The sequence below is a fragment of the Arachis hypogaea genome, chromosome 11 (genome assembly GCF_003086295.3).
Source record: "Arachis hypogaea cultivar Tifrunner chromosome 11, arahy.Tifrunner.gnm2.J5K5, whole genome shotgun sequence".
NCBI classification, from domain to species: domain Eukaryota; kingdom Viridiplantae; phylum Streptophyta; class Magnoliopsida; order Fabales; family Fabaceae; genus Arachis; species Arachis hypogaea.
This window is the reverse complement of record NC_092046.1, coordinates 33,939,177-33,965,809: the sequence shown is the minus strand read 5'-3', so window position 1 is coordinate 33,965,809 and position 26,633 is coordinate 33,939,177. Positions and strand designations below refer to the sequence as shown.

The window sequence follows — 26,633 nt, the reverse complement described above, 5'->3', positions numbered from 1 at the left end:
TGATCTGGATCAACTGACATTGCCTCAGAAGAGACAGGATCCTGGAAAGTTCATAATCCCTTGTACCATAGGCACCATGATCTTTAAGGCTCTGTGTGACCTTGGTTCAGGGATAAACCTCATGCCCCTCTTTGTAATAGAGAAACTGGGAATCTATGGGGTGCAAGCTGTAACACCCTACCACACTAAGCTTTACGCTTAAGCCGTAAAACAGAGGTGGTGTGGTATTACGACCTCTAAAATAAAATGAGTACATGTAATAGCAGAAGAATTATAATATGCTAGGAGCCTTGAAGAAGAGAGGAAACAAAAATCACAAAATAAAAGCGTAACGCTCTAGGAACGAGTTAACCTGCGTGCTAAGGAAACCATAACTATTAAACATAAGATAACAGAAGTAGGAATAAAGTGCCAAAGATACAAAATAACAAGCTCCTAACTCAGCCTGCGAAGTCAAGACTGGCCAGAGAATATTTACATATATATACATACATATCCAAGACCCAAAAGTACATATACACAATCCTGCCTCTCCATAAACCTCTAGGAGGATCAAAAGAACAAGTTATGCGGAGAGAAAACTAAGTACATATATACACATCATAGCATAACAAAATAACTCTGTAACCACTCCGCTTCAAGGGTCCAGACGCCTAACGAGATGTCTCTCGGCCTGCATCTGAAAAACAACAACATAGTATGGAATGAGAACCGGAGGTTCTCAGTATGGTAAAGGTGCCACACACATAATATATAAGGTCCTGGGAATGCCAGAGGCAATCCTAGAACGCCGACACTCAGATTATAGAGCTTAAAGTATTAAACAGGAGCCATAAAAGGTGGTTTTCTAAAAATATTTAAACCTAACTTAACTTAACCTTAAATCTAAGTCCCATACTGCCATTCCTCCATACCTCCATCTTCATCGTGTATTTTCACAGACAAATAGACAGATAAAGGCAAGCACAAGAAGGTTACAAATACTGCAGGTAACAAATACACATTTAACATGGCAAGTACATATAGGCACACCCAATTAAAGCACAAGCAAGTAATTCAAGTAATATGCAAATGATGCATGCCTGTCCTATGGCTGATGAGGCTCATCTGTCGGTTATCCAGCCAACCCGACAAGTCTGAATTGTCCTTAGACTGTCCCCCGACGTGCATCCCCAAGAGTCTATGCATAGATTTTTCTCAAATAATCAATATTGCTCAATGGGGGTAACATTCCCGGAATTTATATAGTGCCCGGTTACACTTACGTCGTAGGGTCAACAGAGTATCGAGTTTTCAACCTGGTACACGTGGTGGCAAGCCACGGCACTTAATCCAGGGAACCTCGTATCTCAGATCATTAAATTATTCAAGCCATATAAATAATTCAATTATAATTCATCAACATCCACATCATTCTCAATCGCATCTCATTCATGATCATAAATCAATCATATTCAATCCCTATCTTTCATTATCACACCTCCCTTTCCGTCCATCAATAGTTTCGATTCAAAACATAATTCATTCTTTTCTAAATGAATCAAACTTAAAACATGCTCATTTTCTTAATAACTCAAAATCAAACCATATAACATTTGAATCTAAATCTTTTTAAATAATTATCTAAATAAAATCTCTAATTTTTTATAAATTTCGGCAGCATCTCCTCTAAAACTCGGACTTTGCCACCCTTTTCGGGTCCAAACCTGCATTCTTTTCAATTCAACATACCCTTCCTCATCATCATAACAATCACCACAATAAATCTACCTCAGATCAACAATTAAACTCATGCAATATTCAAGTCCAACAACCAAAATCCAACTAAGAATCATAGTTCACAAATCCTAGGCTTTTAACACAAAATACCTCATTATCACAACAACCTCCACAATAATTAAACCTCAAATCAATAATTCACCAAATCATTAGTTAATCAACAAGCACCAAACTAACCATGTTCATAAACAATAACATTCAACCATAATTCTCTCCAAATTAACATAACAACATTCACCATCCAAAATTAAAAACTAATTATCCAATAAACTTCAACCAAATATATTCATCGACAAATTACTAAACATTAAACATACACCTGCATTCCAACTTATCCAATGGTCATCTAGCCTAAGTTTTCACAGAACATTATATATTAAATACAAGAAACCTAAACCATACCTTGGCCGATTTCCACGTAACGACCAAAGCTATTTATTCAAAACCAAGGCAGCCCCTCAAAACTCAACTAATCCGCTTCCTCCAAGTTCCAGTATTCATAATTCCAAGTTCCAATTATTTATTCACAACCTAATACACATTCATAACACATATATATCCAATTTAATACTCAAAGCTCAAATTCAATGAAAATAAAATAGAATTATCGTATCCTCACCTTACCCAAACTTCACATAAGCAAGAGTGAACGTTTCTCTCAAGCTAATTGGATCCTAAAACATCAGAAATCAAAGAAATTCAACATTCCCACTTAAAATTCGAAAATTGGGGGAAAAGAAGGCTGAGTGCAAAATAATGAGTTACCTATGAAATTGTTCCAGTAGAAACGTAGAGCTCGACGTGGTGAATGCGTGGTCGCAAACGGTGTGGCGATCGGAGCTCGGACGGAGAAGTTACGAGGATCGGAAATTAACATAAGGTTTCGGGAGCTTTTTCTCATTTCTCCTCTCCCTGGAAGCTGCAAGCTTCGTTTACGCTGAATGAAAGAAAAGAGAAGGCTTCGGTCTTCTTATGTGATGGGCTGGTTGGGCCCACCGGGCCCGGTTTGGGCCCGGTTCGGCCCGTTCGGTCCAATCTTGGACCGATTTTCTCGAAATTAGTGTCAAAATTCTCGTTTCGACGAGCTCTACCCTAATTTAATATAATATTCACATTTCTAATCCTCCTTATTAAAAACTAATTTATTGACTAATTATCTACTAATTTAATCGGGGTTTACACAAGCTGCTAAAATCTCACTGGAGATGGCAGACAGCTCAAGAAAACAGGCTTAAGGACAAGTAGAAGATGTATTAGTAAAGGTTGAGGGCCTTTACATACCTACTGATTTCATAGTCCTGGATACTGGAAAGGAAGAGGATGAATCCATCATCCTAGGAAGACCTTTCCTGGCCACAGCAAGAGCTGTGATTGATGTTGACAGAGGTGAAATAGTCCTTCAATGGAATGAGGACTCCCTTGTGTTTAAAACTCAAGGATCTCCCTCTGCAACCATGGAGAGGAAGCAGAAAAAGCTTCCCTCCAAGCAGAGTCAACCAGAGCCCCCACAGTCAAACTCTAAGTTTGGTGTTGGGAGGCCACAGCCAAACTCTAAGTTTGGTGTTGAACTCCCATATCCAAACTCTAAGTTTGGTGTTGGAGAGTCTCAACAAAGCTCTGCACATCTGTGAGGCTCCATGAGAGCCCACTGTCAAGCTATTGACATTAAAGAAGCGCTTGTTGGGAGGCAACCCAATGTTTATCTAATTTTTTATTGTTTTTCATGTTTTCTTAGGTTCATGATCATGTGGAGTCACAAAATAAATATAAAAATTGAAAACGGAATCAAAAACAGCAGAAGAAAAATCACACCCTGGAGGAGCATCTGTCTGGCATTCAAACGCCAGAACAGAGCATAGTTCTGGCGCTGAACGCCCAGAATGGGAGCATCCTGGCGCTGAACGCCCAGAACAAGCATGGTTCTGGCGTTCAACGCCAGAAATGGCAGCAAAGGGGCGTTGAACGCCCAAAAGGGGCACCAACCTGGCGCTGAACGCCCAGAGTTGTGTGCAAGGGCATTTTGCATGCCTAAATTGGTGCAGGGATGTAAATGCCTTGACACCTCAGGATCTGTGGACACCACAGGATCATCTCAGGATCTGTGGACCCCACAGGATCCCCACTTTACCTCCTCATAATCCTAGTTTTTATTTCCACATCTTCTTCTTCATCTATTCCTTCTTCTTTTGCTCGAGGGCGAGCAACATTCTAAGTTTGGTGTGGTAAAACAATTATGTAAAGGATCTATAGCTCAGTGGTAGAACATTTGACTGCAAATCAAGAGATCCCTGAGATACCTCAGGGGATACATTTTCTTCCACACAATTATTGGAAGCAACTAAGGGTGGAACATCAAGAGCACTCCATCATCCTTCACGAAATCAGAGAAGATCTAAAAGCAATGAAGGAGGAGCAGCCAAGGCAAGGAAGAGACATAGAAGAGCTCAAGGACATCACTAAGGTGGACTCATTCCTTGTTCTTACTTTCTCTATTTTTCGTTTTCTATGTTATGTGCTTATCTATGTTTGTGTCTTCATTACATGATCATTAGTAGTTAGTAACTTTGTCTTAAAGTTATGAATGTCCTATGAATCCATCACCTCTCTTAAATGAAAAATGTTTTAATTCAAAAGAACAAGAAGTACATGAGTTTCAAATTTATCCTTGAACTTAGCTTAATTATATTGATGTGGTGACAATGCTTCTTGTTTTCTGAATGTATGCTTGAACAGTGCATATGTCTTTTGAAGTTGTTGTTTAAGAATGTTAAATATGTTGGCTCTTGAAAGAATGATGACTAGGAGACATGTTATTTGATAATCTGAAAAATCATAAAAATGATTCTTGAAGCAAGAAAAAGCAGCAAAGAACAAAGCTTGCAGAAAAAAAAAAGAAAAAAAAAGTAGGCGAAAAAAAAATATAGAAAAAAAAAAGAAAAAGAAAAAACAAGCAGAAAAAGCCAATAACCCTTAAAACCAAAAGGCAAGGGCAAATAAAAAGGATCCCAAGACTTTGAGCATCAGTGGATAGGAGGGCCTAAAGGAATAAAATCCTGGTCTAAGCGGCTAAACCAAGCTGTCCCTAACCATGTGCTTGTGGCGTGTAGGTGTCAAGTGAAAACTTGAGACTGAGCGGTTAAAATCAAGGTCCAAAGCAAAAAAAAAAAAAAGAGTGTGCTTAAGAACCCTGGACACCTCTAATTGGGGACTTTAGCAAAGCTGAGTCACAATCTGAAAAGGTTCACCCAATTATGTGTCTGTGGCATTTATGTATCCGGTGGTAATACTGGAAAACAAAGTGCTTAGGGCCACGGCCAAGACTCACAAAGAAGCTGTGTTCAAGAATCATCATACTGAACTAGGAGAGTCAATAACACTATTCGAAATCTGAGGTTCCTATAGATGCCAATCATTCTGAACCTCAATGGATAAAGTGAGATGCCAAAACTATTCAAGAGGCAAAAAGCTATAAGTTCCGCTCATATGATTGGAGCTATGTTTCATTGATAGTTTGGAATTTATAGTATATTCTCTTCTTTTTATCCTCTTTGATTTTCAGTTGCTTGGGGACAAGCAACAATTTAAGTTTGGTGTTGTGATGAGCGGATAATTTATACGCTTTTTGACACTGTTTTTAGTATGTTTTTAGTAGGATCTAGTCACTTTTAGGGATGTTTTCATTAGTTTTTATGTTAAATTCACATTTCTGGACTTTACTATGAGTTTGTGTGTTTTTCTGTGATTTCAGGTATTTTCTGGCTGAAATTGAGGGACTTGAGCAGAAATCAGATTCAGAGGTTGAAGAAGGACTGCTGATGCTGTTGGATTCTGACCTCCCTGCACTCAAAGTGGATTTTCTGGAGCTACAGAACTCGAAATGGCGCGCTTCTAATTGCGTTGGAAAGTAGACATCCAGGGCTTTCCAGCAATGTATAATAGTCCATACTTTGGCCAAGAATTGACGACGTAAACTGGCGTTCAACACCAGCCTTCTGCCCAAATCTGGAGTCCAGCGCCAGAAAAGGATCCAAAACCAGAGTTGAACGCCCAAACTGGCACAGAAACTGGCGTTCAACTCCACAAATGGCCTCTGCACGTGCAACACTTAAGCTCAGCCCAAACACACACCAAGTGGAGCTCTGCTGTTCCTCAAAGATTAATGCAAAGTACTACTGTTTTCTATTCAATTCTTCTTATTTCGCTTCTAAGATATCCATTCGCACTCAAGAACGTGATGAAGGTGATGATTATGTGTGATGCTCATCATCCTTCTCCCTTATGAACGCGTGCCTGACAAACACTTCTGTTCTACATGAAATAAGCTAGAATGAGTATCTCTTAGATCTCCTAACCAGAATCTTCGTGGCGTAAGCTAGAATGATGGCGGCATTCAAGAGAATCCGGAAGGTCTAAACCTTGTCTGTGGTATTCCGAGTAGGATTCAATGATTGAATGACTGTGACGAGCTCCTAACTCGCGATTGCAGGGCGTTAGTGACAGACGCAAAAGGATAGTAAATCCTATTCCAGCATGGTCGAGAACTGACAGATGAATAGCCGTGCCGTGACAGGGTGCGTGAGCATATTATTCACTGAGAGGATAAGATGAAGCCATTGACAAGGGTGATGCCTCCAGACGATTAGCCGTGCCGTGACAGGGCATTGGATCATTTTCCCGTGAGATGACCGAAAGTAGCCATTGACAGTGGTGATGTATCACATAAAGCCAGCCATGGAAAGGAGTGAGACTGATTGGATGAAGATAGCAGGAAAGCAGAGGTTCAGAGGAACGAAAAGCATCTCCACTCGCTTATCTGAAATTCCTACCAATGATTTACATAAGTATCTCTATCCCTTTTATTGTTTATTTTAATCTAATCAAGTATCATGTTTAAATCCGCCTGACTGAGATTTACAAGGTGACCATAGCTTGCTTCATACCAACAATCTCCGTGGGATTCGACCCTTACTCACGTAAGGTATTACTTGGACGACCCAGTGCACTTGCTGGTTAGTTGTATCGAAGTTGTGACAATTATGAATTAAGATCAGAGCACCAAGCTCTGGAGCCATTACCAGGATTTGTTCGAGCCTGGAGATCACAATTTCGTGCACCAGTAACCCAGTAATCTGATCGGGTCGATCATTGATTCACTTTACACAATGATATCACACAGGCATGCGCAGAAACGAGACGTAACCGAAAGAAACTTCCACAACAACGTGTAATGAGTCCACAAAGGATATCATCTTTTTCAACTTTCATTGAGCTCTCATATGTTGCTAACGGAGAAAGAGGTATGCATTGGGGTGGGTGGGAACCAAGTCGAGGGTATGAGTTCGTTGGAAAGGGTAGAATTCTTGGGGTTGGATCTGTTTTTGTGTACCTTATCCCAAATCCAAAAAAAAAAAGTTATTTATTAAACTAATAAATCTTATTTCTTCATCTATTTCAACTATTTTATCTTCTCGAAAAACATAAAAATTTAATTCTTTTTATTTTGTTCATAATTTTAATTGTTCTTTTGGTTTTTTAATTTTCAAAAAATATAAAAAATAGGACAATACATAATTATACTTTACAATTTTAATTCTTCTATTGAAAACTTCAGACATCATTTAAATTATCTACGGTGTGAATGATTTTATTTTTTTTCAAATTATCAGGAGGATACAAAATTAATATAAATTATTTAAATTAAATTCATGTCATTCGATAACAAAAAATAGTAAAAAAAAATTATACAAAAAAGTATTATTTCATACAAATAAATCTATACATAAATAAGACGACAGAACAACAGAATTCATTAAATTCAAAAAAAAAATATGTTATCTATTTTTTAACGAAAGAATAATCATGTGACACATTTTAATTATTATTAATAATAATAATAATAATAATAATAATAATAATAATAATAATAATAATAATAATGACAATAATAATATTTATAATTATAACATTAATAAAATTGATGATAATAATACTAATAATATTATTCGAGCCTTTTAGTTGTATACAAAAATCCTATGGTAACGGGAGCAAACGATCCATTTTTTTTTTTTTGTTGTATACAAAAATCCTATAAATTTTTGGTGTCCAACTACTACGGTCCATTTCATATACACAATTATTAACCTTGAAATTTGTAACACCCTACCTACAGAGTCTTATGCTTAAGTCATAATTCAGAGATGGTAAGGTATTACGACCTCTAAAATAAAAATTTAGTACATATAGTAGTGTGAATAAGGATTATAACTAGGAGCCTTTGTAGAAAAAGGGGTAAACAAAAAAAATCGCAACTCGAAAGCGCAACACTCCGATCGATAACGGAACGAGCAAAGGATAAGCTAACGCGAGATTATATTTATATATATATATATATATATATATATATATATATATATATATATATATATATATATACAAAAGAGTGTCAAAAACAGGAATATCAAAACTCAAATCTGGATGCGAAGATAACCGATCCGAGCATAGCAATATATACATATAATAAAATAAAGAAACCCCAAAGGAAACCCAAAGGAACACAAAAACAGAGAACCTAGTCTCCAAAATTCCCTCTAAGAGGAATCATCACAGTTTGTATTATTCAATGGAGATAAAAGTATCTAAACAAGATATATAAACCAAAACAGAGTCCCGAGAACAAAGGATCTTCGCTAATCCAGAAGTCTCTAGCATGCTTCAGCGAGAAACCTCACATCCTGCATCTGAAAACCACAAAATTCGCATGGGTGAGAACCAGAGGTTCCCAGCATGGTAATAGTTCCCCATATATAACATGTAATAATAGAGGAAAGCCGAAGGCAATCCTAGAACTTCCTCTAGATAAAATCAAAGCTTATAAACAAGCTAAACCATAAAGGGCATCTGACTAAAGATCCTTCAGTCTAACTAATACTTCCCTTTCCAATTTCTTCAGACCTCCCAACCACCAGCAGGAGTATAATATAGCAAACACAGTTATATCAAACAAGAGATATACAAATAGGAATAAATAAGGTATTTAGACAGATAGCAAGTAATATTCAGTCAAATAGGCAATCTCAAACAATTCACATAGTATGCATACGATGAATGCCTGTCCCTAATGGCTGATGATATCGTCTGTCGGTTATAGAGCCAACCCGACAAGTCCTGGTAGCTAACCATTGGACTGTCCCTCTGTCGTGTCTCCCCAACTCGAGTTATACTCAATATAAATTTGATCATAATCATGATCCATATCCATCACCTTCACTGGTGAATATTTATGGGGGTGAGCTCATCCGGAGCTTTCACAGTGCCCGGCCACCCTGACGATATAGGGTCAAAAGAGCTTCGAGTCTCAACCTGGAGCACGTGGTGGCTAGCCACTGCTTCCTCCCAGGGAAACTCTCATCTCCTATAGTGGAAGTGTAAACATTCACAATTCATTCAACAGCATATATGCATTTATACTTAGCCATAATCATGGCTCTGCCGTAACACGGCAATAATCCAGTCATCCGGCTCACGGTTAAATCCATAACCAGCCAATTCATTAACAATTACGGCCCTTCGGCCCATGGCATAACAAGCACTTCCACCGCCATCCTCCGCATTTCACATAATCATCTTTGATCCTCATTGATCACTCATTTTTCCCTTGCTTTACTCGCAAGTTACCACACTCACTAGCTCCTTGTCTCATTGTTAGCCATATCATAATGATTTAAGACATAAGTGGTGAGATCGGAGGCTTAGAAGTATGAAATTTGGCTTTTAAAACACAAAAATCAACTTTGGGATGAAAACAGGGCCACGCGTATGCGCACTCCACGCGCACGCGTGGATGGCCACAAAACTCATTGACGCGCAAGCGTCATACGCACGAACGCGCGGATTGAAAAATAGCCAAACGACCCGTACGCGTCAGTCGTGCGTACGCGTGGGTACATTTGTGCCCCAGGCACAAAACTGGCACAACTTTGGCACATCTCTCGGAAAAATAGCTGGGCATTTAGTGGAGCGCATCGACGCGCCCGCACACACCACGCGCAAGCGTGGATGGTGCCTTCTTGAAGAACGGCGCGTACGCGCCAAGTGCGCCTACGCGCGGAGGGTCATTCTGCTAAAAATTTTCTAAGTTAAAAGCTGCAGAATTCACAGATTCAACCCCTAATCTTCCGACGGACATAACTTTCTCATTTTAAATCATTTTCCGCCCGTTCTTTCAACGGCATGGACATCCCGGATCCAATTTCATTTATAAACAAGTTTGGTGCAAAACGGAGATCCGTAGTCCAAGTTATGTCTCGTCTAAATATGCCCAAAAATCATGTTTTCATAGAAAACCATAAAGTGCCATTTTCAAAACAAGCCATTTTCAACTCTTTTCAAAATCAACCAAAACATGCCAATTTCAACCCTTTTTGAAATCAATCAAAATGTACCAAAATCAGTATCAAGTCATCCTCAACTCACACATTGATACTTTACCAAAATTCCTAAAGTCACCATCTAACTATTTTAACACTTCTCAATCAAATGGCTAAAAGACAAACACAATATCATGTCATACATCCTTCCTCATCCCAATTTCCAATAATACTATTTCCAATCAACCATCATTATACATAATCAACATCATACTCACCATCAACATGGTACCACCCATCAATTCAACCTTAATCATCCATCAAGCATATATCACCACATGCATTTCTCACATATCACACAATCAAGGCATCAATATTCATAATCACATATATGAACATATCATATATCTCAACCATTCAACAACATCAACAATTCAATACCTATCTTAGGGCCTCTAGCCTAAGTATTTCCTACCACATTACATATTAGATACGGAAAACCGAGACCATACCTTAGCCGATTTCCCAAGCTCAACCGGAGCACTTCCAAATTACTTTTCCTCTAGCTCTCAAGGTCTCAACACCTCCAAGAACATATTTTATCATACAAAACTCCCTTTTCAAGCTTTTCAAAGTCACAAATCAAGCTCCAATATTTGCATATACACAATCTAAGCCACAATCATCATACCCATACACAGCATCTCAATACCCAAACATCATAGAACAATAAATTACACTAGGGTTGAAAATCTTACCACACCCAAGGTCCAAAGAGACAAGATTAACCTTCTCCTTCAAGAAAGTTGGGTCCTATAACATCAAAGAACCCAAAATCTCAACATTTCACCCATGAAACTCGAAAACAAGGGCTGGAATTTTGAATAGAAAAACGTGGCTTACCTCAAGATTGATTGTATGGGTTTTGTATAGCTCTCCGCGGTGAACGCGTGGCCACAAACAGTGCGGCAATCGGAGCTCTAGATCAAAAGTTATGGTGGTTTGAAAATCAAATGAAAGAAAGAACTTGAGAGAGTGTTCTTCCCTCCATGGCCTCCATTTCAGCGTGTTTCTTGAGTGTAGTGAGGAGAGAGAGTGCTGAAATGAGTGTATTAGGTTTAGTTTAGTTGGGCCAAGGGTCCACTTTGGGTTCGGTTGGCCCGGTTTGACCTGTTCGGTCCAATCTTGGTCTGATTTCTATAAAATTGGTACCGAAATTCTCGTCTCAATCTCCTCTATCATATTTAGCCATAAAAATCACATTTTTTGGATTTCTAGAATAAATTCTCATTTATGGGTTAATTGGCCATTAATTAACCGGGTCTTACAAAATCTCCAAAAAGTTCCGGCAGTAAACAAAAAATAGTTACCGTGCTTAACGGATAACTCATTTTAACTAAGCCTTCACCAACTTAATCCAAGAATCCAAGTGTCTAAAGCTTATTCGATGGTCAACCAAAAGTCATCCTTAATCACCCTTAGTCACCAAATACAAAGTCACCACAGAATTCACCATATTATCATTACTAATAATAAAATTCAGAATAATAAGAATAGAGATGGAAAGACAAAGTAATAAAAAAAAACCTATGTAGAGTTTAAAAAATGTTGGGAGACTCCTTTGCTTAATGACTCCTCTTTTTCTTCCTTAATGTAAAAGGAACGAAAAAAGAAAGAGAAAAGACTCAAGTAGTAAACCTTCCAAGTTAAATTCTACAAAAATAATCCATGTACATAAATTCTATCCAAATTTATTGTGAAAGAACCTAAACTTTTGACCAGATTATAGCTATGCTTTTGGTTTGAAACTTTGACTAATTAAGTGTAACAACAAATATTTATTAACACTCTAACTCCACTGGATTAGTCACAAGTTTCAATCAATTAAACATTTTCAGAGTCTTAAAACAATTTTCAAAAAAAAATTCTAAATACTACAAAGACATTGATGTGCCTATGATAAAATCTAGCATGCATTTTGATGTTTCGTAGATGTTAAATTATAATCAATGTATACAAGTTTGGACAGTATTACATCAATGTCGTTCTCTTTACAATTTTAACTTTTAAGACAATAGAACATGAACAGTATAATACAAACATTGGTTGCATATACAATTAGAATTAAGGCTTTGTTTGGATATAAGAAGGAAAATGGAAGGAAAGAAAATAAGAGGAAAGAAAATGAAAGAAAAGAAAATAGAAAGAAAAGTAGAGTTATTTGTATGTTGTTTGAATTAAGAGAAAATGGATGGAAAGAAAATAGAGAGAAAATTTTCTTTTGTTTGGTTTGAAAGAAAAGTGAGAAGAAAGAAAATTATGTTAGAATAAAATTACATTAATATCCTTACTTATATTATATATAAATTATAATTTATTAATTTTACAAGTAAATAATTTTACAAGTAAATAATTATTCATAAATTATATTATTAATCTCTTTAATTATATTTAAGAAAAAAAAATTAAATTTGATAGTGCTATAAAATTAAGAAGAGCACAAGAGATAATTTTTAAATGTAAAAAAATAAAATAAAATATTTTGATCTTTTTATTAAATAGAGGGTAAATTTGTAATTATATCACTATTTCCTCTTTTTTGTTAGTTTTCATCTCCCAGCCGAAGAGAAAATTTTTTCGTGGACCCCACTCCACTTTTTTCTTTTCCTCTTCATTTTCTTTGATAAACCAAACAATGAAAAACTTGACTTTTCACCCGTTTTCTTTCCCTGTATTTTCCTTCCCCTTTTATATATATATATATATATATATATATATATATATATATATATATATATATATATATATATATATATATATAAACCTGTTGATATATGTACAAGCACTTCGAGTTTAGTGCATTTTTTGGACAAGTTTATGATGTGCTTAACACCAAAAGTATTTAGGCCCAACGATATATTATACCTGCAAAATAATATTAATTTATTAATTTTATATTAAGAAAAAATAAAAAGATCATCAGAATATATATATGTATGTACCATGTATCTTTCATCAAAGTTGCTAGTTGCAGCTAAATTAATAATAGCATGTGTAAGGAAAATTTATTTTTCAATTATTGAATTTTTGTATTTATATACATATTTATATACTGCAGCTAAAATTAATGATTAAAATTAGTATACACTAATATAACTGTTAAATTTTTTATGTACATATAATATTTTTAAAATTCTAATTTCAAATATATTCATGCGTAAGGCAGGGGCGGAACTTAGTTAAGACAAGGGGTCATGCTCTCCAAATTTTTGGTAAAAAAATTAGTAATATTTTTTTAAAAAATAAAAAATTAGTTTAATTGGTTCAAATACTTTGCTATGACTTAAAATACCAAAGTTCAATCTTCATTTTTTGTTTTTATTACACAATAATTTTTAGTTTTAAATATTCAAAACATGTTAGATTTGGACTTAACTAAGTGTATTCATATTTCATAGTTCTTCTCTATTCAATAAGCAACACTTTCTCTACCTTTGAGTTCAAATATAAAAAATTAGGTATTTTTTATTTATGTAATTTAGTATTATTTTATATTTTACATTTTAATATTTATCTAATTTAATTTTTTATATCATAAAAAATATTAGAATATTCAATAAGTATTTTTTTGGTGACTATTCAATAAGTATTGATATTATTGTATTTGTATAAATTGATAAAAAAAAATTCAATAAATATTATAAATTTTAATATTTGTCATTCTAACTTCTTTTTTACATATTTTACAGGATATATATTCAAAATTTTATATAAAATAATTATGAAAAATCAAAGAATTGATGCATTTTTAAGAGGAATGCTAATATTTAAGAAGGAGAACATATAACTTTTACAACACCTGTAGATAGTTTTTCTACTTTAATGAATCACAAAAAAAGTGAGATACAACCTCTAAAAATTCAAAGAGTTGCATCTGATGAGTTTGACCTTAATTTTTTGGAACAAGACCCTAGAAAACGGTTTTAAATTTGGCAATATCACCCAAATCAGAGAAATAAGGTTAGACGAGCTTATCTTTAAATGGAGTTCATATCAAAAGTATCTTAACAATTATCTTCTGTCTGGCATCCCAAAATTTTGTTTCAAGCTCCGCTACTCGCGCGGGATGTTTTTCTTTTCAAAGTTACGTTTGATAAGGTGAAAAAGTATCATATTTTGATGTGGTTCAAAACTTTTAAAGAGATGAAAAAAAAAAGGGAAGGAAAGGAAAGGACCATAGAGACACACCGAGAAGACTCAAACTTTTACACTGGTACAAAACGAGAAAAAGACAAGAATCCAAGAATTAATTAAAAACTTTTTTTATTTTTTTTATTTATCTTTTTACGGCTTTCCCAGCCACCGTTGCTCGCGTGACTTTGTGCAGTCGTTCCCCGAATCCTATTCCCACTATTCTCCACCCAGCCAACCATAAAGCATAGAACTTCACACTTTAATCATGACAACCATAAGCACCAACACATATTTCACCTCTTATTTTTGGCACTTATCAATTATCATCTTAGACTCCATCATGGCCACAAATCTCAGTTAATCCAACTATAATCAATCATTACTTTATGCCCACATATTCTTTTGCAAGCTAAGTATATGTATCTTCTATTATTAAATAATCGTACATTCGAACTAATACTATTTTCAGAGTATAGACAAACAATGTTATCTCAACTGAAATTTCATTAAAAATAAAATCATGCAAGAAGAACCTTGCCCATTCAATTCATTCCCATATTTTTGTGCATACGCTAACAATTTTTTGTTTTAGTTTCTGCTATTAGTATTTGAGTTGGAAATTAAATTTTTAGTCTCTGCTATTAGTATTTGAATTAGAAATTAATTACTTTATTTTGATGACTGCCTCTTTCTCACGAGAAAGTAAGAAATATAGATTACAGAGCCTGCACTACAATATTATAAATTCAATTCAAAATAAAGGGAAGCAAAAGCTACATCCACAAACTCATAATCTAATAATCTAACCTAATCTAATCTAATCTAAAAGATTAAACTAAAAGCATGCGATCGAGCACGCCCCAAAGCATTAACATTCATGATATGGCATGATCAATTAATTCGATGATGATGATGATAACAAAGCCCTCTCCTCAACACTATTATCATTGCTTATTGCATATAGCTCCTTTAGCCATTCAAACGTTCTAAGACGACGACGTGACATCACCACTGTCTTCAATTGCTGCTTCTTTTCCCTGTTCTCCATCTTCTTTTTGTTTTTCAACTCGGCCAACACCTTTTCTTTCGCGGCGTGCGTTTCACTTTCTTGTTTGTTGGATCCTTTATTCTTATTCTTATTCTTATTATTATTACCACCAACCCCACCAGCACCGCCTTTGCGCGTGTTGAATCGCGCAACGGTTTCCACGGAACAACTGCAACCACTGAATATACCACCGCCTTTGCCAACAAACTGTTTCATCACATGATTATTAGTATTGCTTTTTGTTGTAGCGTTCAAGGAAGGGCTACGGTTGTTGCTACTACCGCTACTGCTATTGCGACTAACGGAATTTCTGTTACCGTTATTGTTTCGGGTCTTTATGTCATGGAGTCCTAGCTCCGGTGCAGGGAACACGCCTAAACGGAAAAACTCCCATGCTGACGACGATTTGCGACCTTGAGAACTAACTGAATTTCTTGGAAGGGAACTCGACTGTCTTAATTGGGGTTTAGGACTTGGAATTGTGTGGAATTGGTTTCGAATTTTGGGTTTGGATTTGGTTTTGGTGGTGGTGGAGCTACTGCTGCTTGATGAGTTCTGGCTTCTCAGGCTGCTGCTTCTGCTGCTGCTGTTGCTGCTGCAAAACTCGCCTAGCGAACCATGGTGCATGGACTCGGACCTTGATTCGCAAGGCGTGGATTTGAATTGATTTATATTGTCATTACCGTCGTCGATTTTGGAGGATGGTTTGGTTTTTGGGTGCAGCGGGAGGATCTGGCCTTGAAAGAAGACTTCGTCTGCAGCGCACATTTCTGGCTCTTTGGAGAAGGAATCGCCATGTGAATTGAAATTGAAGTTGTCTTCTGGTTCTTCCCTCCTTTCCCTAATTAAGAAAGGGTCCGGTCTTGGTTGGTCTTGCTGAACCTTGTGATGGATCAAAGTTACCGGAAGATCGCAAAGCGACAATGCTTCCTCTTCATCTTCCTCTTCTTTTACGTGGTGATCCGATTTTTCATGGACTCTATTTGTCGCCATGTACATATGTGAATGGAAATTAGAGAACAGGTTTTGTTATAGTGGTGTTTGTGTGTCGGGTAAACAAGCTAAGGTTTAAGGTTTAAGGTTTAAGGTTGTTGTTTATTAGCAGCCAGGATGAAGGTTGAGGTGTTTGAATAGGAGAGGGTGCAAGAATCTGTGGGTGACAGTTGACACCGAAAGTGTAGACATTTGGATTTTGGAACGCATATAAAGGGAATGGAAAATAATATAAAGAGATTGTGCCGATCCCTGGTGAGATAACAAATATGTATTATCAATTAAGGCGTCACTTTGCCAATTTTAACTTCTTTTTAAAGATGTTTTTCATTTTGTGGTTGATATTGATTTAAAAGTGTGTCACTAAAAGTGTTGCTTAAAGAGAAAGTATTACCCTTAATCGTTAACTTGGCTTTGATACCAATTTTTTATAGTCGAATTTTCTTTTAATTTCTTTTTCGAAATTTCTATTAACTCTTCATATTTTACTTTGAATAAATTTATAATTTGTATAGATTCAATTGGTGGTGCTTTATTTAAAGGATTTTGATAAAAATAATTTGCAAATTCATAATCTAAAATACTGACCATTTCTACTATTTTTCTTGTATTTGTTATATGATCATATATTACTAGTCCTTGATGTATATTTATAATTCTGATTTAATTTTTCAATCTTGTTTTAGTTTGTAATATTCTTTTTTGCATGGATTATTGTATATAAAATCTTTTATCTGTTTGTCTTTTTCTTTAATATAATTTCTCAAATCCTCAAAAACTTCTTTTATTTCTACATTTTCTGTTGTTTCTAAATATCTTTTTAATTTTTCGACTTCATTCTCCATTTTTTCTTTCAACAACTTTAATTCTTTTAAGTCATAATATGGTTTTTCAGGCATTTAAAAATTTTTTAAGTTTAATTCTAACTTATTTATATTTATTCTTATTTCTATCCTCTTTATCAAAATGTCATCAATTTCGATCTGAAGATTATTTAATTCCCTTTTATACTCCTTTATTTTACTTTTCAATTTTTCCGCCCTTTTTCTTTTTATTTTATTTTCTGCTTTTTCAATCTTTTTATACTTCATTATTTATTTTAGAATTTTCGCGAACTCTATCAACGATTCATCACTATTTTCTAGAGATTCTATTAATTTTTCTAATTCTTCAACTTCTCTTTTCAACTTGTCATAGATTATCTTTAGAGCTTCAAATGCTCTTTGATTTATTTCAGAGAACTGTAAATAATTCAAACGATTTTCTCTTTCAAAGAGCTCTTGTTTCTTGTCTTGATAAGTTACATATATTTCTTCTTTATTTATTGTCATAATTTAGTGTTTAGGGTTTCATTTAATTTTTCGACCTTTTTTGTTAATTCTTTTATTTCAGAATTTTCTTCTTTAATTTTTAACTTAGATAAACTTAAAGGGCTATTAATTTTAGATTCTCTTATTTGAAAATTTGATGAAACTAATTTTCCTGATGGTTCTTTTAATAATAGAACCGGGTTTTCAATAGCTTTATATTTTGGTATTTCTGTTTTTATAATTTTCTGAAATAATTCATCGACATAAATTCTTTCTCTGTTTTTAAATATTATACTATGATGGCTATTTGTTAAAGCATAATTTACTGCATATTTAATTGAAAATGGTTCATCATCTTGTTCCATTAGATTCTTTCTGTGAAATTTATAAGCCAAATTTATAGATCTTCCAAGATTTTCAGTTGATAAAGGTATAGCATATCCAAGATGGGCATTGAATTTAACATTTACGTTTGCCAAGTTTCCATGAACAATTCCGATTATTTGATCTATTGGGTCATCAGTAATTCTTTTGTCACAAATTGCTAAGCTTATTGGTGAATTAATTCCTTTCATATATGTAGATTTGATTAAGACTTGTATAGTACTAATATGAATCCATCCAATTTTAGATCTTTTTTGTTGATCCTTAATTTTCTCAATCTGTTTACCCAATTCTTCATCATTTATCAAAGCTATTTCAAGTTCTCCATTGGCGGATTTTATCTTTATAGGGGCTTCAAGTTGAATTTTTCCATAGTATATTATATTTTTTCTATTAAAAACTTCTTTTAAAAGATTTTGTTTATTAAAGTTTTCATTTGATTTGAGATTTAATTTTGTTTTTAGAACAGCCTGTTTTTCATTATCTAATAAAGCAGTTAATCTATAATAATCAGATTCTTCTGTTAATTCTAAACTTTCTAAATAATTCATAATTTAAAGACTAGGATGAAGATGTACCTTTCTGGAGAAAAACTTCCTTTATTTAGTATATTTTACATGAGGTGTTTTTATCTCCAGAGGGGAGATTGTAGATACTAACTTCAGAGGGGAGTTTAGAACTATTTTTCCCTAAGGGAATTCTTTGTCAGACTACAGAATCGCCTCGGCAGCTTCCTCCTTGCTCTCCTAGCATATGAGTACTCTTAGCCTTCTGCTTTCTGTTTTCTGATGCTTCTACAATTGCCTAAGCAACCTATTTATAATAGTTGGGTTTGATGGACAATTCCCATCCTTACCCTTCTTATGACGTCATTGCTTACGTCATTGTTTTGTTATCTTGCACCAGTTACATTGTTGGTGCTTTATGACCTAAGTGCTTACGTCACTATGCAATAATGTTGAGAGATGCTTCAGATGCACTGTCCTCCTCTTTTATCATGTGACCTTCAGATGCATTGTCTTCTTCCTTTATCATGTGGGTTGATTCCGTTTCATTATTGCTTTCTTCAAATATCTCTGAGGCACATAGCTGGCACTTGTGGTCTTCTCTGTCTTTTATCAAATAGCAGAGATTCCTCTTTATCCCTTCAGGGAGCTTTTCTAAAAGTCCAGATAAGTTGTAGAATGCTGATTCAAATTCCACGAAGAGTCTCATCTCTCTTTCTTCAATTTCATTTCTTTTACTGGACACAAGTAGAGTATTTCTACTTTTATAATTAATCCTTGTGTGAGATTCCTTCGTTATTTTTTGAGTTCTTTCAAAGACCCTTGCTAATGCGCTGGTTAGCCTTCCTTCATGACTGTAAATTGTTAGATCTTGAATCTGATCAATTGGTTGAAAATTTCCTGGGAAGACGGACATGAATATTACTTGGTGTGCTGAAACCAAGCATTCTTCTTCTTCATTAAAAATAGGTTGACTGTTTGTAAATTTTAGGGATATATCCCTTGGATTTACATTGTCAATCATATTTTTAAATCTCTTTACTGCATCAACAAATCCTGCAGAAAATTCACTAATAATTTTTAGATCTTTAAAAATTAAAATTGTATCAATTAATCCATACTGGAAAAACTGATAGGTGTCAGATGGGGAAGCATCTGAAAATATAACCAGCTTTGTTAGCTGTTCTTTGGCAATAGGATAATATCCCAAAATTGCCCTTTTTTCTTCAGTCCAATTCAGAACTATGTTAAGGGTTTCTCTGAGATTTGATTTACAGACCCTTTTCTTTTCCTTGATTTTAGCCCTTGTAGGAATGTTTCTAATTATCCCTGTTCTCTGGGTTTGAATTGGAGCTTTATCTGCTCTTTTTAGGGTTTGCTCTGGATGGAGAGCTTCATATTTCCTGAAAGATTCCTTTGCTTCTTCCAGTGTTAAAAACCCTCCTTTATGAATTATCCTTGATTGATGTGTGAATGGTGCCGCTTTTTCCCAGGCATCATATACACCTTTCATAGGGCCATTATAAATTACATAATATTTTTTATCTTGGGTGAATTTTTTAATAATTTCAGCAATTGTTTTATTTTCTGAAATTTTTTCTTCACCTGATTTGTCCACCATGCTTAGCTGGCTGAACTCTGATGGTTTTGTTTGTTGTGTTGATTTCATTGCTTCAATGGCCTTCTTGAGGGATTGGATCTGTGTCCTTATTTGCTGACAATGCTTGCATTTTTCGAGTTCTTGCTCATTTTTTTTAATTTCTTGATCTAATGCGTTGTAGACGAACTCCATTCTCTTGTTAATGTATCTGCAATAACATTTTTGTCACCCTTAATATATTCAATTTTTATTGGATATTGTAACAAAAATAATTGTCATCTTACCAATCGTCCATGATTATAATCAACTTTTAAATTATATCGTATGAAACCTGTTAGGTAACTTGAATCTGTCCTTAATGTAAATTCTCTGGGTAGTAAATCAATTTTCTATTTCTTAAGAGATTTAATTGCTGCTAGAGTTTCCTTTTCATGAGTGGTATATCTCTGTTCTGTTGGAGTAAAAGTCCTTGAAATATACCTGCAAAGTAATTCCTTCGGAGAATATTTAGAATCTAGTGATTCTTTTTCTTGTTCCAAACTTTTTATAGCTTTCTTAGCTTTTAGACATCCTGACCAGGTTATGTCTGAAGCATCTATTTCTACTATTAAATAGTCGTTTTCCTCTGGAATATAAAGTTCTGGAAGTTTTTCACATAATTCTTTAACTCTTTGAATTTGCATACTATCTTTTTCATCCCATTTCCATTCTTTTTTAGTACTTATTTTTGGAAATAAGCTTTTAGTGTATTCTGTTATATTCTTTAAAAATCCTTGATCAGAAATATAATTTATACACCCTAAAAATTTTTGTAATTATTTTCTATCTTCTATTTTATTAGGAAATAAATTTACCTTTTTCTAGAATATTTGATTGAAGTTTTAGCTTTCCTTGAGTGGATAGAATTAATCCAAGAAACTCTATTTCTTGTTTTGCTATTCTTGCTTTCTTTTTGCTAAGAACTAATCCTTTTTCTTTGCATCTTTCTAAAACTATTAATAATTTTTGAAGATGATCTTCATTATCCTGTTTTGTAAAAATTAGTATATCATCAATGTATACTAAAATAAATTCATTTAACTCTTTTAGATTTTCTTCCATAAATCTTTGATAAATACCTGGGGCTTGTTTTAATCCGAATGGTAATACATTCCATTCATAGAGCAACACACTTGTTGATTCTTTTGTTGGGCAAGTAAAAGCAGTTAATTTCTTTGTTTCTTCGTCTAAACGAAGTTGCCAATATCCTGATTTTGCATCAAGAGATGAAAACCAAGTTGCTCCTTTGATTTTTTCTAAAATAGAATCTTTTCTTGGAAGTTTATGAGCATCACCAATAGTTGCTTCATTCATCTTTTTATAGTTAATAACCATTCTTCATTTTCCCCTTTTAATTTCATTATTGTTTTCGACATAAAAGGCTGGAGCCGCATGAGGACTTTTACTTAATCTTATAATTTTTTTTTCCAAAAGATCTCTACATTCTAATGAGAACTCTTCTCTATCTCTTGCGGAATAAGGAATTTTATTTGGAACATTTATCTCTTTTGTAGGATCTTTTAATTTAATTCTTACTAATTCGTTATTTGTATTTTTAATATCTAAAGGATTTTCAGCACAAATTTCATCCAAAAGTTCTTCTATCTTTATTTCAAGATTATTTTTTGGAATATTTATCTGAAAGTATAAATTTAAATAACATGTCTCTAATATGGAAAATATTTTAAATTTTAAGATCTTATCTATAGTAGTAGTTGGTATTTTTATACGTTTTGATTTTTGATTTATTGAAGAATCGTATGGAGCTTTTAAAACTATGTATGTTAATTCTTGAATGAATGGATGATATAGCTTTAAAAAGTTATTTCCTATGATAAAATCCATTCCAGAATCTAACATATATATAGATGGAACAATGAACCTATAATTTTGAATAAAAATTTCAGCCATCTCTGCTTTTTGGTCAATTTTATGTATTGATTTGTCATCTATTCTAACTCTTAATGGTTTCTTTAATTTTTTCCAATCAAGTTTTATATTTGTACTAGCAAAATATTGTGTTGCTCCAGTATCTATGAAAGCATTTATAAATTTTTCTGTTATTTTTATAGTAATAAATGTGGCATTATTACTCAGTCTCTGAGTCTGTTTCTGAGACATATTCAAAAATATAGTCTAGGTTATCATCATATTCTTCTAATGGTTCCATGAAATAAGACTTAGCAATTTCTATTTGTTTGGTAAGATCATTTTTATCCTTCTTTTTTGGACATTCATTTGCATAGTGTCCTTCTTCTTGGCAATACCAACACTTACAATTTTCTTTTTTATTTGGGCAATAGTCACTTTTTTGTCTTTTGTTTTTATTGTTATTTCTTTTTCTAAAATACCTCTTTTTTCTCCAGTTTGGATAGTATTTTCTTTTTCTAAATTGATATTTTCTTTTTCTTTGAAAATTTTTATTAAGACCATATTTTTGGGGTATGTCTTCATTATCCTGACAGCAAATTCTAATTATATTTGCAAATCTTTTTTGAGTCGCTTCTTGCATACAACGTTCTTTTATTTCCTCTCTTATTGCAGAGGTTGCTCCACCAAAATTATTTTCAATTGTTCCCCTATTTATTTCTCTTATAAATCTTCCCATTATAAATTCATTAGCAGGATATGGAAGTTTTGTTATATACATACTAAGATAATGATTTTTATCTTCTTCTTTTAATTTGTAATAATGTATTCTATATTCACATATATAAGACTCTACATTACATAAATCATATATCTGAATATTAGCTAAATGGTTTTTTACTTCTTGATATTCTTTATTATAGACTTCTTGTCTATGATCTATAATATTTTTTCCAAAAAATTCTTTATATAGAATTATCATTATATGTAATATCTTATCATAAGCTGTTGTTTTTGTTGTTAATTCTTCTATTATTTGGTTTTCTATTGATGTCATATAATCTCTTATAGTTCCTTTAGTATGAAACCCTATATAATTCCAAATATCTCTTCCAGATAATTCACTAAGTTTTGGATTAGTAAAGGCTTCTAATAAAAAGGAATTCAACCAATTTTCGAAAATTTCTTTTTCATTCTTTTTACAGTCTAAATTGAGCATTCTTTCTCCTTCCATTTCCTGGGTTTTAGGAACGTATTTTGATGGTATTTTTGTATATTTTGAATATTTATTTATAAACCCTTTTTTAAAAGCATAATTATCAAAACCTGTTTCCCATTTAAATTGGGATTGACTATCCTTAGATGTTCCAGCTTCGTTTTTTACTTGTATTGGAATTGCTGGTTCTTCGTCACTTGAATAATCTAGTATGTGTTCTTCATTTTCTATATTTTCAGAATTTACTAATTCTTTTTCTATTTGAAATCCCTGTTCCATAATATTATTTTCCTGAGCCATTTTTAATTGTTTAAAAAGCATTGTAACTTCTTCTAATTTTTCTTCAATATTCATAATTTCAATGGTGGTTTTACTTTTAATTCTGTTATGTTGATTATATTTTGAAAATTTTCTTTTTTGGGATTCTCTTTCTGAAAATATTTATTTAATATCTGTTTGATTTCGTTTATATTAGGTTCCTCTTTTTCTTTATTTCTTTGAAATTTTATGGATACTAAAATTTTTTCAAGCATATCTACTATAGAATTTAATTGTGGGTTAAAAGTATGATAAAGATGTGGGGAATCATTTTCATGGTAGCATTTTTTAGAAATTCCGTGTGAAATATAAGTTTTTTCAGGTTTTTGAAGTCCTTCAATAAAACTTATAGTAAAATAAAGATTTTAGAAAAATCATTTTGTATTGATTTTAGGAATTCGGTGTCATTACAATTAACATTAGTTAAAATCATTAGTTTTTGATCTATTAATTTTGATAGTTTAATAATTTCTTCTCTTAAATCTTCTAATTTACTTTTTTCCATTAGGTGACGCTTTTCTTTGTGAAGAGTTACGGTTTTAAGTGAAAAGTGTGGCTTTAAAATGTGTGGTTTAGATTTTACCACGTAGGCGTCTTTAGAAAAAGTTGTTTTTGTGATGTTTATGTGAGTGGTGGCTATTAATTAAAGACTGAAAATGATATTTTTTTAACTTTTATTTAAAAGAGGTAAAAACTCGTGCAGTCGATTTCACATGAAATTGTTTACTCTAATTATTTTTGGATGATGAAACGTATTACTATTTAGTTTGAAAAAAATCGATTTATTTTATACAAATAATTTTTTTTTAAAAAAATCGGTTTGGATAGATTAAATAACCACCTTTAAAAAAAATTTCAATTCTTTATGCGTGTTATCCTTAAATTTCTAAATGATGAATTTAGTACATTCTTCTTCTTCATCCTTCTTGACCAATCTTTCTTTAAATTTATCTTTTATTTTTATTTATTTAATTTTCGTCAAACATATATATACAAATTGTTTGAAAAGGTGATGTTTGGTATTCTAAAAAAAAAAAATTCACGTTTTTTATCTATATAGGAATGACAAAAAAGAAAAAATTAGGAATCGAAAGAAAAGAGAAAAAAAATTAGAATTCGCGTGGAAGGAATAAACTGAGTTTGCGATACAAACAAAAAGTTATAAATGGTACCATCTGTCTCTATTTTTTCTATCTTTATTTCTATATTTTTGAGGAGCTTTGTTTTGTTTTCAATTACTCAAATTTTCAGTCGCTAAATTCCTTCTCTAACATAAATTTTAAATTAAGATGTAAAAATATGTTCAATTACAAATTTACAGTTAAATTAAATTTCATGATAATCAACCAACTAGCTATTATATTAGTTATGAAAAATTGGAAGAGAGCGAATTTTAAAGGCGTAACAAAGAAAAAGAGAGTAAAAGTAACTGGTCCAACTTAAATTAATTTTTTTAATTAAACTATTTGTATAAAATAAATTGATTTTTTTTCAAACTAAATGATAACACGTGTCAGCAATCCAGAAACAACTTCATGTGAAGTCGACTGTAGGTGAGTTTCTGCCTTTAAAGAATACGCGAAAAACTAATACTTCAAAATTTAAAAAGATTTGTTCAAAAACTTAATTAGAGTGAGATGTTATGTTCTCATTACTTTTATTCTCCACAATAGAATATATTATCATTTACTAATATCTCATTTTTATTTATACTTTTAATATTGATTGAGTCCATATTTGATTTAGTATTTTATGACGATAAACATAATTGATTATTTTCTATTATAAATAACAATTATAATGAGCATTATAAAAACCAATCAAAGATGATCAGTCAAGCAACATGGATTTGTGCAAATCATCAACATTAATATACATATCATCATATCAAGCCAAGTTTGGAAAGAGATTGTACAATTAAAACAACAAGAAATGCTCTAAGAATCAAGCTCATGAGCAATTGAATAGCTGCTAAATTTTTATCAAGCTAAACAAGGAATGAATTCTTATTCAAAATGGCTAAGAGCATTAAAGATGCAACAACTAGCTTGATCAAATTAGGAACGATTGTAACATTGAAGGAAGCAATCAAGCTCTATAAGAGGATTTTATCCAAGGAAGATGCAACCATTTTCTTGCATATTGAAGATATTAAAAGCAGCCTTTGTTTTTTTGCTTTTTGAGTGTGTTCTTACTTCTCTTTTGTCTAGATTCAAGCTTACTTTGAGAGATACAAAAGGTAAAGAGAGTACTACTTACAAAAGTCATTTAACCTTTATTTAAGTGTTTTGGTTTCAAAAGTGTGCTGCATTAAAGTGCACTTGGTTTTCCTTAACTAGGTTGGGTTAGCACCTAAGTGATTTACTAAGCTTGTGATAGCTTAGGTGGTTTACAAGAGTGAGTCTCTTGGAATTAGTGATTATAATCTATCTTGATTATAGTGAAAATTCTACCATTGTTGTAATGGAGACTAAACGTAGGTCATATTGTACTTCGTGGCTGAACCAAGATATATCGAGGCACGCTCTTTCTCCTTCCCTATTTTCTGCACTTTTTATTCTGCATATTCGGAGGCGATAAAATCATAAATAATCTCCTAAAACTAGAAGTTTTACACAATTTTTTTAAGCAATAAAAGTGGTTCCTTGATTCAACCTCCTTTTCAACTCACTTAGGAACCTTCACCTTGAATCTGTTTTGTCGAATCCACTCTAAAATATAATTACTCAACATCCATCTATTTCCCAAGGCAGGTGCATCCAAGCAATCTGTTTTGCCAAGTACCTTTTGGAACCCACTATCCCAATCTAGAAGTAATCCCCTCCATATGGAATACAACTCAACAAACATAGCACTACATGTCTCAACTTTTCTAATGCAACTTTTTAACCAACAACCTTTATATATACATCCAAAAATCGCAGAACCACTAAAGACAACAAAGCTAGCATCATAATTGAATTTGATGGAATCAATAGGAAGGAGAATCTAATGCAAACACAAGGAGGGAG

The 26,633-nt window shown here is 33.1% G+C and overlaps 1 long non-coding RNA gene across 1 annotated transcript; it reads right to left on the bottom strand.

Moving 5' to 3' along the window:
• Positions 1–425: 425 nt before the first annotated feature.
• On the bottom strand, positions 426–2,268 carry LOC140176510 (uncharacterized). The gene is made up of 2 exons (XR_011868119.1): positions 2,182–2,268; positions 426–679 (listed from the first exon to the last, which is right to left on the bottom strand). It is a non-coding gene; the product is annotated as an uncharacterized lncRNA (long non-coding RNA).
• Positions 2,269–26,633: the final 24,365 nt, after the last annotated feature.